The sequence below is a fragment of the Miscanthus floridulus genome, chromosome 11 (assembly GCF_019320115.1).
Source record: "Miscanthus floridulus cultivar M001 chromosome 11, ASM1932011v1, whole genome shotgun sequence".
NCBI classification, from domain to species: Eukaryota; Viridiplantae; Streptophyta; class Magnoliopsida; order Poales; family Poaceae; genus Miscanthus; species Miscanthus floridulus.
Genome location: NC_089590.1, coordinates 73,274,276 through 73,286,499, shown reverse-complemented (window position 1 = coordinate 73,286,499; position 12,224 = coordinate 73,274,276).

Sequence of the window (12,224 nt, the reverse complement as noted above, 5' to 3'; positions counted from 1 at the left end):
CCTGATTCCTGAATTAGCTGGAATCCCAGCTGGACCTCTTTCTAGGCTCATGCCACGCATCCACTGCGGAACAAATCCTATGTGCTGCTACCATCCCTGCACTTTTCTTGTGCCCAGCCGCTTGTGCATCTCCCAATGGAGATCCGCCGCTTGCTTCCGTCACGATTGACTCCTCTCTTGCCACTTGTTGCCAGGCACGTTTTCTTGAAAAATCTCTCCAGTTTTGACTGCCGATCTAGCAGGTTTCGTGCAGTAACTACGGCATTTGGCCGTGTGCTCGCTGATGCCATTATCATCGGGGTCGGGGCCAACTTTTTTTTTTTTTGAAGCCGGGGTCGGGGCCAACTTGCTGGAGGAAGAAGAAGCATGCAAGCAAGAACAGCGCAGCCACTGCCACGCATCAGTCGCTGCACCGAGACTGCGCGCCCTACTGATAGCATCAAGACCTGACCGATGACTGTTCACCTTTCCAATTATCTTTCTTTTTTCTTTTTGCGAAAACACCTTTCCAATTATCTGAACACACAGCCCGGAAAATTCATGCTGTTGAGTGCTGATGCGTTCATGCGTGGCAAACCACTACTGTTGCCAGTAGTAGTGTTTAGTAATTAGTGCGTGTTCGCCTGAGCCTGGCGAGGTTCAGTAAACCGGGACGCCAAAAGTTGGTTAGGGTTCCTAATTTCAAGATGGAAGAAGCAGGTTAGGGTTTAAAGGCTCCATTAATCGGTCATGTCAAGCTCTGCGTTTCTTTCCCTTTTGCTTGCTATGCCAGCAGCGATAAAAAAAAAACGATGACCGATGACGGCATCGGCGCCCGACGCCAGGTTAAACTAGAGCCGTTTACAGCCTGTTGCGTTGACAGTGCACTGATCCCGTCTCAGACTCTCAGCTTACATTACACCATCGGAGATATAGGAGTAAATAAAACAGTGGCATATCTCGGGAGCCGGCTGTTGTTGTCGATCCAACACGGGGCATTTGACTCCCTCTGCAGCAGTTTATGTTAGGACGGACTTAGGCACTGTTTAGATTCCAAAAATTTTCAGCCCAAAGTGTCACATCGAATCTTGCGGCACATGCATGGAGTACTAAATATAGGCGAAAAACAAAACTAATTGCACAGTTAGGTGAGAAATCGCGAGACGAAACTTTCAAACCTAATTAGTCCATAATTAGACACTAATTACCAAATACAAACGAAAGTGCTGCAGTAGCCAAAACCAAAAAATTTTGCCAACTAAACGCGCCCTTACTAGTAGGAGGAGGGTAACGTGAGGTTATTGTTTTCGCTTTGCTCTGCTCATCGGAGTTATATTAGCGCATGTTTAGTTGCTACTCCAAATTCTCAACAAATGCTACAGTACCCATCACATCGAATCTTGCGATATATGCATGGAGCATTAAATGTAGACGAAAAAAAAAACTAATTGCACAGTTTAGTTGCAAAATTACGAGACGAACGTTTTGAGCCTAATTAGTCCATGATTGAACACTAATTGCCAAATAAAAACGAAAGTGCTACCGTAGCCAAAATTTCCAAATTCCCCCAACTAAACACGCGCTTACTCCGTAGAACTTGTAGCGATAGCATTGATGGCCCTGCCGTTGGCATCTAGGCACTTGTTGCGAGCTGATTCATCTCTGTGTTTAACTTGCCGTAACCACGAGTATTAACTGATGTTCTCGGCAACAGTGTGAGCTGAGATTGTATATTTGTTCTCTCTCGACAGTCGACACTCTGTCCCTGCGCCCGCAATTATGTAGACTGGAAAGACTAGTATATGTTCCGCAGTTCCGGCGTCAAAGTATATTACGTACTTGGTACTGGCAGTGTTATACTAGTACGTAGCAGTATATTAGTGTAGTTCCATACATTGTACACTTACGGCTGGTTCACTCCCGAGTCCCAAGTCCGTCCCATCTCGCAGCAACAGCGCCTAATCAACTGCACGATGAAGTTGAAGCTGGAACCCCGGCCTCTAGCTGATGATACGGAAGTTGGTTGGGATCGGGTACACGCACCCAGCCAAATTTGACGGCGAGTTGTTTACCTGCACTTAGGAGTAAGACACGTCGAGACCATCCACTGGACTGCCACCGTGCACTGCGATACGGAGTCGTCGTAGAGTAGGAGTATAATAATGGAAGTAGCCCTAGTATAATACGCGTACACGTACTGCACTGCATTTGTGATTTGTGTTTATAGACTTAACGACTTTGTGGTGGCGCTGCGAATATAGTACAGGTGCAGTTTCGTACATTAATTGTACATTAGTGGCCGTTATACTATACTCCATCTTGCAGCATCGATCAAGGCCCCGTTTAGTTCCCAAAAAATTTTACATAGTAACCATCACATCAAATCTTACGGCACATACATGGAGTATTAAATGTAGACGAAAAAAAAACTAATTACACAGTTGATCAAGAAATCGCGAGACGAAACTTTTGAACCTAATTAGTCTATAATTAGACACTAATTACCAAATACAAACGAAATGCTACAGTGAACCAAAATCCAAAAATTTTTGGATCTAAACGCACCTCAAGTATCAATGCCTAGCTCTAACTGCAAGGCTAGTCCAGTTTTACAACTCTAGATCTCCGACTCGATGAAGTCGAAGCTGGAACCCGGCCGCCGGCCGGCCTCGAGTTGATGATACGGAAGCGTTGGTTGGGTTTGGATGCACGCACGGGCCAACTTTGACGGCGAATTGTTACTTGCAAGCAAAAGCAGTAGACACGTCGAGAGAGACCATCCACCACCGTAACCGTTGGGCTAACCAGCGTGCACTGCGCGAGTCTACGATACGATCGGTGCCATCGACCGTAGAGGAGCAGGAGCAGCAGTAAATGCATGCGTTGGACAAGCGGACAGTAATGTGCGCCGATACACGGACAGTACGTGTGTACCGCCCGCACGCCGATTCGCTACCTCGCTCTTGTTCGGTACAGCTATACACGCCTACACACACGCACGCTAGCTAGCTAGCTAGTTAGCTACAGTCGCAGGTCGGTCGGTCGGTCAGGTTAGTTCGGCAGGCAGTCAGGCTCCACAGGCAAGCAAGTAGGAGTACGTTAGTAATTCGAAAGGATTCTCGCTGATCCGACGCCCGACTGGGATCACCCACCTGAACCGGGTACAGTCTAGCTCGTTTCACCTAGCGCATCTATATCACGATTTCGATGGGAAACCCGCCGCGTAGGATTGCAGGGCTCGCAACCGCCGAAGCGCGCGGCTGAGGCGGCTCCGCCAGTTCCCGTTCCCCCTCCTCCCTCTCGCCGGCGCGCGGTCGATTCATTTGCTCGGGAGGACCGAGCAATTCTCTCTCGCGTGGTTCCGCGTGCGGGTTCACACGAACGGCGCTCGGCGCGCGGGCTGCAGCTCCACGCTCCACGCTCATCACGTGGCTCCCCTCTCCGGGAAGCCTCGCTCGGGCTGCGACTGCTGGGCTGCAGTAGGCCTGTAGCTGGAGCTGCCCAAGGGGGACGCGGACGCCACGTTCCCTGTGTCGCCGGGCCCGTGGGTCAAACGGAACGTGATGCACGACACTGTAGCTTGCCGGGAACAGCGTCCATCATGTCCGTGGGATGCGGTAATTGCACGGCTCGGCTGGAAGGTGTGTTGAAAATGCGTGTTAACAATGGCGGTTGAAAACGGGAACGGGCTCCTCTGGATTTCAGCCCGTGCACGTGCTACCGATGTGTTTAGCGTTTACTCAAGGGCTACTGCATGCGGTACAATTTCGTTAGGGATTTGTACCGATAAGTACTCTTACCGATGCTTCTAAACAAATACTACTGCTCTGCTACTACACTGTGCAGGCGTACCAGTGCTGCGATGCACGAGGCTAACCGCACGCACAGGAACAGCTAGCTGCGGCCAGCAAGGGCCGTGGTATATACCATCGCATCGTGTTGGCTGCCAAGAATGGCAACACGAATGCGTGCAAGGAATCTTACTCCTTCACCGCTGCGCCTTTATTTAGGGTGTTTAGTTGGGCAAAGTTTGCGCAGGCAAACTTTACATAGTGAAGATCCTCTACTGTAGCATTTCGTTTGTATCTGTGAATTATTGTCTAAACATTGACTAATTAGGCTCAAAAGATTCGTCTCGCAAAGTTAAAGCAAACTGTGCAATTAGTTTTTTATTTCGTCTACATTTAATACTCCATGCATGTACCGCAAGTTTGATATGACGGAGAATCTTCTTTTTGCATAGTACACTTTTCAGGAGTTTGGAGGAACTAAATAAGGTTAACGAACCAACATGACAGTTGTCTATTGTGTATTTTTTTTTAAAAAAATGTAATCTCTTGGTTTAAATTATAAGACGTTTTAGCTTTTTAGGTATACTTCTTCCATTCAAAAAAACGTAATTCTATCTCTGAATCTGGACACACGTCGTGTCCAGGTTCAAAGCCAGAATTGCGTTTTTTTTCTGGATGGAGAGAGTATACTGTAACTTTTATTAGATATATAATATATCCAGATACATAATAAAAACAATGTATCTAAAAACAAAAACGTGCTATAATTTGGAAATTAGAATGGATGAAGTAGAAGGCTAAAAAAATAGGCGCCAAAAAAAAAACTGTACAAAAGGCTACACAGAAACGCTCAAGTCGTAAAAGAGCAAAAGAAATATGAGAAACCGACTAAAAACCCTGAAGAAGGCATGTTAGGTGCTTTGCTCCTGCCGCTATCCACGTCTGCACTTCCTTCTTTTCTATGGCATTCTAGGATTTGTCCAATGCGACGGCATTTATTTTGTCTCGTGTTCTGTTTGAACTCGTGAAATAGAGGATCAACGATCTACTAGCAACAAAAAGCCTTTTTACATTTCTGGTAGGGTAGGAGTACACCTCACTCAGTATCTGTTTTGACCTGCACTGAGGTCCACTGAAGCTGCGTATATACTGAATCGTACAATTCGGTCTTGAGCTTGCAATTGCATGAAGGAGATCGCAGTTCAATCCTGGTACATTCCAATCAACCAGAACTGAAATTCGGCAGAGATGGTGAGCCCTGGCAACTTCATCTTTCTCCGCAGTCCGTCCGGCCATCAGACCTCAGAAGCAGGAGTTACTCCAGGGAAAGCCACGGAAGGGAAGGCAAGTCAAAGGCGAGACCTGACAAACCGAAGCCAAATTGGGCTTTCCTGGCTCGCAAAAGAAACAAGTCGGGGACGGATTCCGGCGAAATGCTGGCCGAGATTTGTCCAGCTCGACGCCTCCGTTTGTCGTCTGGTTGGGCGCCCGGCCACCCGGGCCGGGCAACGCGCCGGCCGGCAGGCTTGCACCCACGATCTATCGCCGAGCATAATATTTGCGTTCCGCCTGCACGGCAACGGCATGCGCATTCTGTACGCAGGCGCCACCGCCACCACTTGGCCGCGCTGCTTGATCTGCCATCGCATTTTTGTATGCAGGCATCAGCGCCACTTGGCCGCACTCTCATTGCATGATTATGCTAATAGTATCACGTTTATTGATCGGTTCACAGATAGTTTATTCTGGAATGGAGTTTAACAAACTATTTTTGCTATTAAGAAGATTGACTTGCTGCAACTTACTGTACTAGTTAAAACCAACTGGAGACGAATGAGAGTGACGGATCAAAAGCTTACCGTTCAGCCTTCACAGCAGGTCAGCAGCATGCTTCTAGCCTAGTGCTGCATGGATGGCTTCCTTTGTTTTTTCATACCGCGCAGAGGATGGTTAGTTAAAGTAGTGGTACTTGTTAAGCCCCTTGAGTATCAGACTGTCAGTAACACTGAGTGAATGTCAATGCGTAGAATGCTAGAACCTATAAACAAATCAGTCCAATATAAATAAACATGTTACACTCCTGGTGTATCTCCCCCATTGCATTATTATGTTGATAGCATCACGTTATTGATCGGTTTAGAAATAATGTATTTGGATGGGTATTCTATTGGGTTTTTGTCCAGAAGAAGATTGACTTGCATCGTCTATAACTAGTTGACAGCAACTGGAGCCGAATAAGATCCACGGATCAAACACTTACTGCTCAGCTTATAGCAGGCCAGAAGTACCTATTGATTGCAGGACCACGAGCGATGATTGGCTAGACTAAGCCCATCCAGTATTTACTATGTAAATGCCTAGAATCTTCTATAAAGAAATCAGAGCTTCTCTCGAGTACCTGCTTTCAAACGAGATGTCGGATCATGCAGCGTATGGGCTACACCAAGGGACCATCAGCACTATTCGCGTCGGAGTTGGAGGCCTTTGACAAGATCCTCAACGGCAACCTGACCGTGTCCATCGCTGAAGAGCTGGAAGCGCTCTTCCCGGACGGTGGAAAGGACTTGTCCAAGCAGCCGCGAAGGCGCAAGGCCACCTCCTAGGTCGCACCACTGTGTCGGTTTTGGTTGTTTTTTCTATTTATGTAATATCGAAACTAGAGGTCTTTTGCTAGTCTAGCTATGACTGTTTTAGGTCGACCTCCTTTGACGCTCGATAGAGACGCGTTGTCTATATGTTTAAACTCTTCTTCTTAATACGATGATACGCAAATATTTTGTGTATTCGAGAAAACAAAGAAATCAGTTGAAAGCTACAATGAATAAATAAATGTTCCTTAATTTTGCAAATAAGAAAAAATGTGTTTTAAAAGAAAAAACAAATGTTTACGTTAGTAGTATATTCACATGAATGGTACTTTGCATGGACTTTTGTGAAAGGTATACTCTAACTAATTAGAAAATCAAATTTACTTTCATATGCTACTAAAAATTTCCATGCTACTATAGTCTTTTGAGCACCTCTAGTTTCGACTTTTGACGGTACATTTGCTTTTACTCCCACCGTCCCTAAATATAAGGCACGATTTGACTTGCTACGGTCCTCAAAAATATATTTTGACCTATAATTTCTCTTATAGTTTTATATAATTAGACTAATTATTAGTTAAAGATAACAAAGTTTGAATTTTGAAATACGTGCATGCCTTATGTTCACGGACAAAGGGAGTACATATAAATTTTTTGGGGCTTCGTCACAGACCCAAATGCCATGCTACCAAGGTAAGGCCTTGTTTGGGTGTCGTAGTATTGAGAAATCATAGTATCAAAAAGCTGTAGTTTTAGAATCATTGATGTGTAAAATTGTGGTTTAGAAAAAAGTGGTTTAGAGTGGAGTTTTTAAAACTCCAAAAAGACTACTGTCGATGTTTTACCACCGATAGCCTGCCACGGGGGTCCCCGGGGCAGTATTGTTCGGGCTTTAGCGTATGCAGAACTCGATGGTGAACGCAAGAGACAAACGACTTATTCTGGTTCGGACCCTCGATTGTTGATCGAGTAACAGCCCTACGTCCAGCCGGCGTTAGCCTCTACGTTGGGTCGATTGTGTTGTGTCGTACAATTGTTGTTCTGTTGTCTTTTTCCCCAGGGGCCCTGCCCTTTTTTATATAGTCAGGAGGCCAGAGTCCTAGTCGGTTTACAATGAGAGATCCTAGTAGGATTACTGAAAAGTACTACTACTAAGATCACATGGGAAGAATCCTAGTTAGACTAGATCTTCTCTCTCCCTTGCGGGGTATCCTGTGGGTCCCGCATCGACAAGCCCCCGAGCACTTCATGGTTGAGCTCTGAAAGTCTTGTTTTGCTCCTTCAGGTCTCGTTGAGTAGGAACTAACGTCATCCGAGTGCTTTCTGGAGTGAAACCTTGTAGCACTTCTTGGGATCTTCGAGTGGTGAGTGCTTTTTGAAGAAAAAGTACATCCATCTGGTTGTAGCCCCCGAGCCTCTTGCTATTTGGAACAAGGAGCTGGAGGATCTTGTCTTGAAGTTGCTCTGATTGTTCGTTGAAGTTTTATCTAAAAGAACTCGAATATGGCTCGTTCCGGGTTCTTTTTGTCGTAATGTCTTGGAGTGGTCTGCGTTGAGGAAGTCTTTTGGTGACGTGCGCTTTTTCGAAGAAAAAGTGCACTCACTGAGTGTAGCCCCCGAGCCTCTTGCTATTTGGAACAAAAAGTTGGAGGGTCTTGAATCTTTATGTTGTTTGAAAATTTGTGTTCTGAAGTAGTCCCCGAGACTTGGATTATGTCATCATCCGAGTAGTTTTGCGGCATCTTTCCGAAGAGTCCTTTAGTCTTGGATTAAACCATCATCCGAGTAGTTTCGCAGCATGCAGCCTCTGAGCGTATATCCGTGTTGTTTTGTTCAGGAAGAACTCGGGTGCGAGGTCTTGGCGTATTCTTTGATAGTCTGCTGTTGTCAGATGTAGTTGTATGGTGGTGGTTGAGTGTAAATGCCTTTTGTTCATGGGTTGTACTGTGCTGGTATATTCTTCCGAATATGCTCATCTTCGAGTACTGTTCCCTCTCACCTGAGTCTTCCATTATTGAGTCCTGTCTTTTCACTGTGTCCTTTGTTAGGCTTATTTTGTTGGTACTCTTAGTCCATGTGCGCCGCTCCTTTGATCTATAAATACTGTCCCGGAGTGCTTGTTTTCATCCATTGGACATTCTGTTGAAACCTTCGTGGTCATGAACATGGTAGTTTGTGAAGTAGAGCAGCCCCCGGGCATATTTTGTAGTTCCTGTGTGTCTTGTCGTAGCTGGAGGAAGTCTTATGATAGGGATTAGAGGTAGGCTAATCCTGCGACAGCATTGTACCAGGATGTACGTGGCGGTAGTTGGAGGAAGTCTTGTGATGTGGGCTTCGTTCCTTCATCTGGCAGTTCTGGGTTGATCTTCGTCGCCTGTCCTGAGATTGTCCGGCGCAGATCAACACCATATCCAGCATCACATCGGTCTTGGGTAGACAGATGCCCGCCGGCCTTCTCTGCTCCATGTTGTCCTGCCGTGCTGCTGATTTCTGCCTTGGATGCACTACGTCCGTCCTTTGAAGAAAATAGTGTAGCTGATGGCGGTTTGTCCTTCCGAGTAGCAATTTGGGACACGTAGTCGTTCCAGAGCCTAGCCGTGTCCGTGTTCCTCTTTGCTACTTTGCTTTTCGTGGTACCGAGTTCATTGGGTCTTGTAAGATTTGTAATCTTCTATTTTTGAAGTCGCTTGTAATGGAACGAATCTTGTCTTCTGAGTTGTCCTTCACTTCTCTGCTGTGATCCTTGTCGTTCATGAGATTACCGAGTTCTTTCTTAAATAACCGGGTTCTTTTGTTCCTTGCAAGGTAGCCCTTTGTTTCTTCTTGGTTGACGGGTTGTTCTTGTAGTGATCTGATAACCCTACCGTGGTGCTGGACGGATAAGTCTGAAATCTACCCATTGGATTGTACCATTGTGTGGATTTGTGCCCTCCGTCGTTTTAGCTGCGTCGGTAAATGGACCGTTGCGTTCTCACACGGTGTTTTAACGGGCCTGGTGGGCCATTTCTAACGCTGTAAAATTTATTTATAGACCATTCGTCCTCTTTTTCTTTACTGCCTTTCTTTTGCCTTCAAACCCTAGCTCTTAATCATCCGCCGTCGCCATTGCCGCCGCCATTCTTAGCGCCGCCATCTAGCTTCATCTTCCCCAGTACCTTTTTGCTTCCGCTAGTTTATGGGTAAGAAGAAAACCGCGAGCAAGTCCCAGGCGACCTTCATGGACGAGGAGTCATCCCTTTCTTTGATCGAGAACCAAGAGTTCGTGGCCATGAGGGCTGCTCAGAAGGTTTGGTCGGCTCCAACAACAAGCGAAGATCAGCTGCGTGAGCTCGTCAGCGACGGCTTGATCCAAAGCAAAGTCATCGCTGAATAGAGAGTTCCGGGCGAGCATCGGGTTCCTGCTCCGGGTCCTGGTGAGATTGTCCTCTTCGTTTCCTTTGTCCGCGCCGGACTTTGCCTTCCTACTTCCGCCTTCCTTTATCAGTTTCTTGGTTATTTCGGGGTTAGTCTGAACCATCTAACCCCTAATGCCGTTCTCCATCTTTCCGTTTTTGTTCATCTCTGTGAAGCTTTCCTTGGAATCTCTCCTTCTCTATCTCTTTTTCGCTACTTCTTTTGTCTGAAACCTCAACCCCGCCGTGAAGAAACCAGCGTTCTTGGCGGTTGCGGGATTCAGTTTCGCCAGGGTCTTAAGAGCAAGTTCTTTGACTATGACCTGGTTGATTCTGTAAAAGATTGGCGTGCCGACTGGTTTTACGCTGCCAATTTGATCCCTTCCCTTGTCGTCCACTCTGGATCTGGTCCTGTGGTGAATGACCGATGGGACAAGAAAGTTGAGTCACCTGCTGAGATTCAAGTGATCTAGCCACTCCTTGATAGGATTAGCATGCTGAAACAGCAGGGTTTAACCGGTTTCGGTATTGTTTTGAGTTTTCTTCGTCGCCGAGTCTAGCCTTTGAAAGAGTGGGAGCACCTTGGCTTCGAGTATTCTGGGGCCGAGGATCCTTCACGCATGGTCCCAGCTCTTGAGCTGACCGATGAGGAGGTACTCAAGCGTCTCCAGAAGATGCTGAAAGGAGTGAGCGTTATTCCTCCTGCTGTCTCTGAGTTCTCTGCCAACAACCCGACCCCAGCTGTGAGTTGTTTATCTCTTTGTTTGGATACTTTATGTACTCTTGCTGCATCCATTTTTGCTTAGCTTTTCCTTGTATTGCTATTTTATCCTTTTTCGTAGGAGCTTGGGCGGAACTTTGTTGACCCGATCCCTCTTGATGTTCTCCCTGCCATGGTGGAGACTGGGGATAAACTTGCTGGAACTTCTGCAACTAGTAAGTCCCCGACCTCCACAGCGCTTCCTGGAGTTTCTTCCGGATTTGTTGATGTATATGAAGAATATGTTCCTCGTCTAGTCCCTCGCGGTCCTCGTAGTGTCCCGAAGAGGGGGCGAACGGATGGATCTTCATCTAGCCTGCCTGTCTCCAAGAAGCCTCGCAAACCAAGTACTCTCTCAGGTACTCCAGTTGTTGCTAGCATGCTCTTAGGTGAGCACATTTAATACTCTTTGTTCCTTTGTTTTCCTGTTTCTCTCTTGAACCGAGTACATTTTATTCTTTTTTCAGCAGGTGCTCTGGTTTCCTTGGCTGAGGGAGAGGAGGATGACGAAGTACCCCTCATCAAGCGGCGGTGAGTTGTTTTCATATTCCTGTTGCATTGAATTTCTCTTCTTTGTCTTGACTTTTAGTCTTGAACTTTTTGAAGTAACCGGACGTCGGGTACGAGTTCTTCTGAGGCTCCCGCGCCGACTTCTTCTGAAGCTCCGGTGTCGAGTTCTTTGGTAGCCTTGGTACCAAGCTCTACCACTCCTCCAGTGCAGAGTTCTTCCACGGCTCCAGCCCCAGCTTCTTCCGTGGCTCCGGTATCTGCTATCCCGCTCCCGTCGTCGGGTGGCGGGGACGTTTTCACCGTCGTGGTCCCCCCTGCGAGGCCTTCTTTTGGCTTCGCGAAGAAGAAAGTGGCTGGGTGATTAGATTCTTGCTTCATCCTTTTGCTTCTGTCTTCCTTCTTCTGGTTCTCATCGGTGATTTCTTTTATCAATGTTCAGTCTTTTGTCTTCTCTCGTTTCTTCGTCGACTTCTTCTCAGCCTTCCACCTTGCCGTTGAGTTCCGAGCCTCAGGACTCGCAACATACTGTTGGTGAAGTTGCTGTGGGGGCTTTGGAGCTACCTGGCAAAGTTGCGGACTTAGCTGCCCCGGAGGTGACTATGGCCATCGCGTCGGGTCCTTCTGAGGGATTGGCTTTGGCTTCCTAGGAGGTTGCTTTGGTCGTTCCTTCTTCGCCCCAGCCGGCCTCTCTTTCCCCTTCTCTTGCTTCCGGCGGTCCCTCTTTTACCGGTGACGTGGTGCAACAGTTCGATGCCACCCATCGGCTATCGGAGCTAACCATAGCCTGGGGGAGCTTGGCGTCCTCTACGACTTCTTTCGGGGAGAAGCTTCACGTAAGTTTTTCTAAGATTCTTTCTTAGGCCATTTGTTTTGCCTTCGTCTTTGCGCCTTATTTTTCTCTTTCTTTAATTGTTTAGACTTTCTCTCATGACCATACCGGCTTCTTCTTTTCGTCTGAAACCGAGAAGAAGTTGTCCTCTGAGGTAAGTTCTCTAAAGACTGACCTTGACCTCCTTCGGGCCGAGTTGGAGACTGAGCGTAAGTCACATCAGAAAGAGGAAAAGGCTCTCTGTGCCCGGGTGATAGAGGTAGAGAAACAGAAAGATGCTGCTGTCCGAGAGGCTTCAAAGAACTCGGAGGCCATGAAGAGCTTGGAAGCCGTGAAGAAAGAATGTAAAGGTATTCCGGGTTCTCTCTGTTTCTT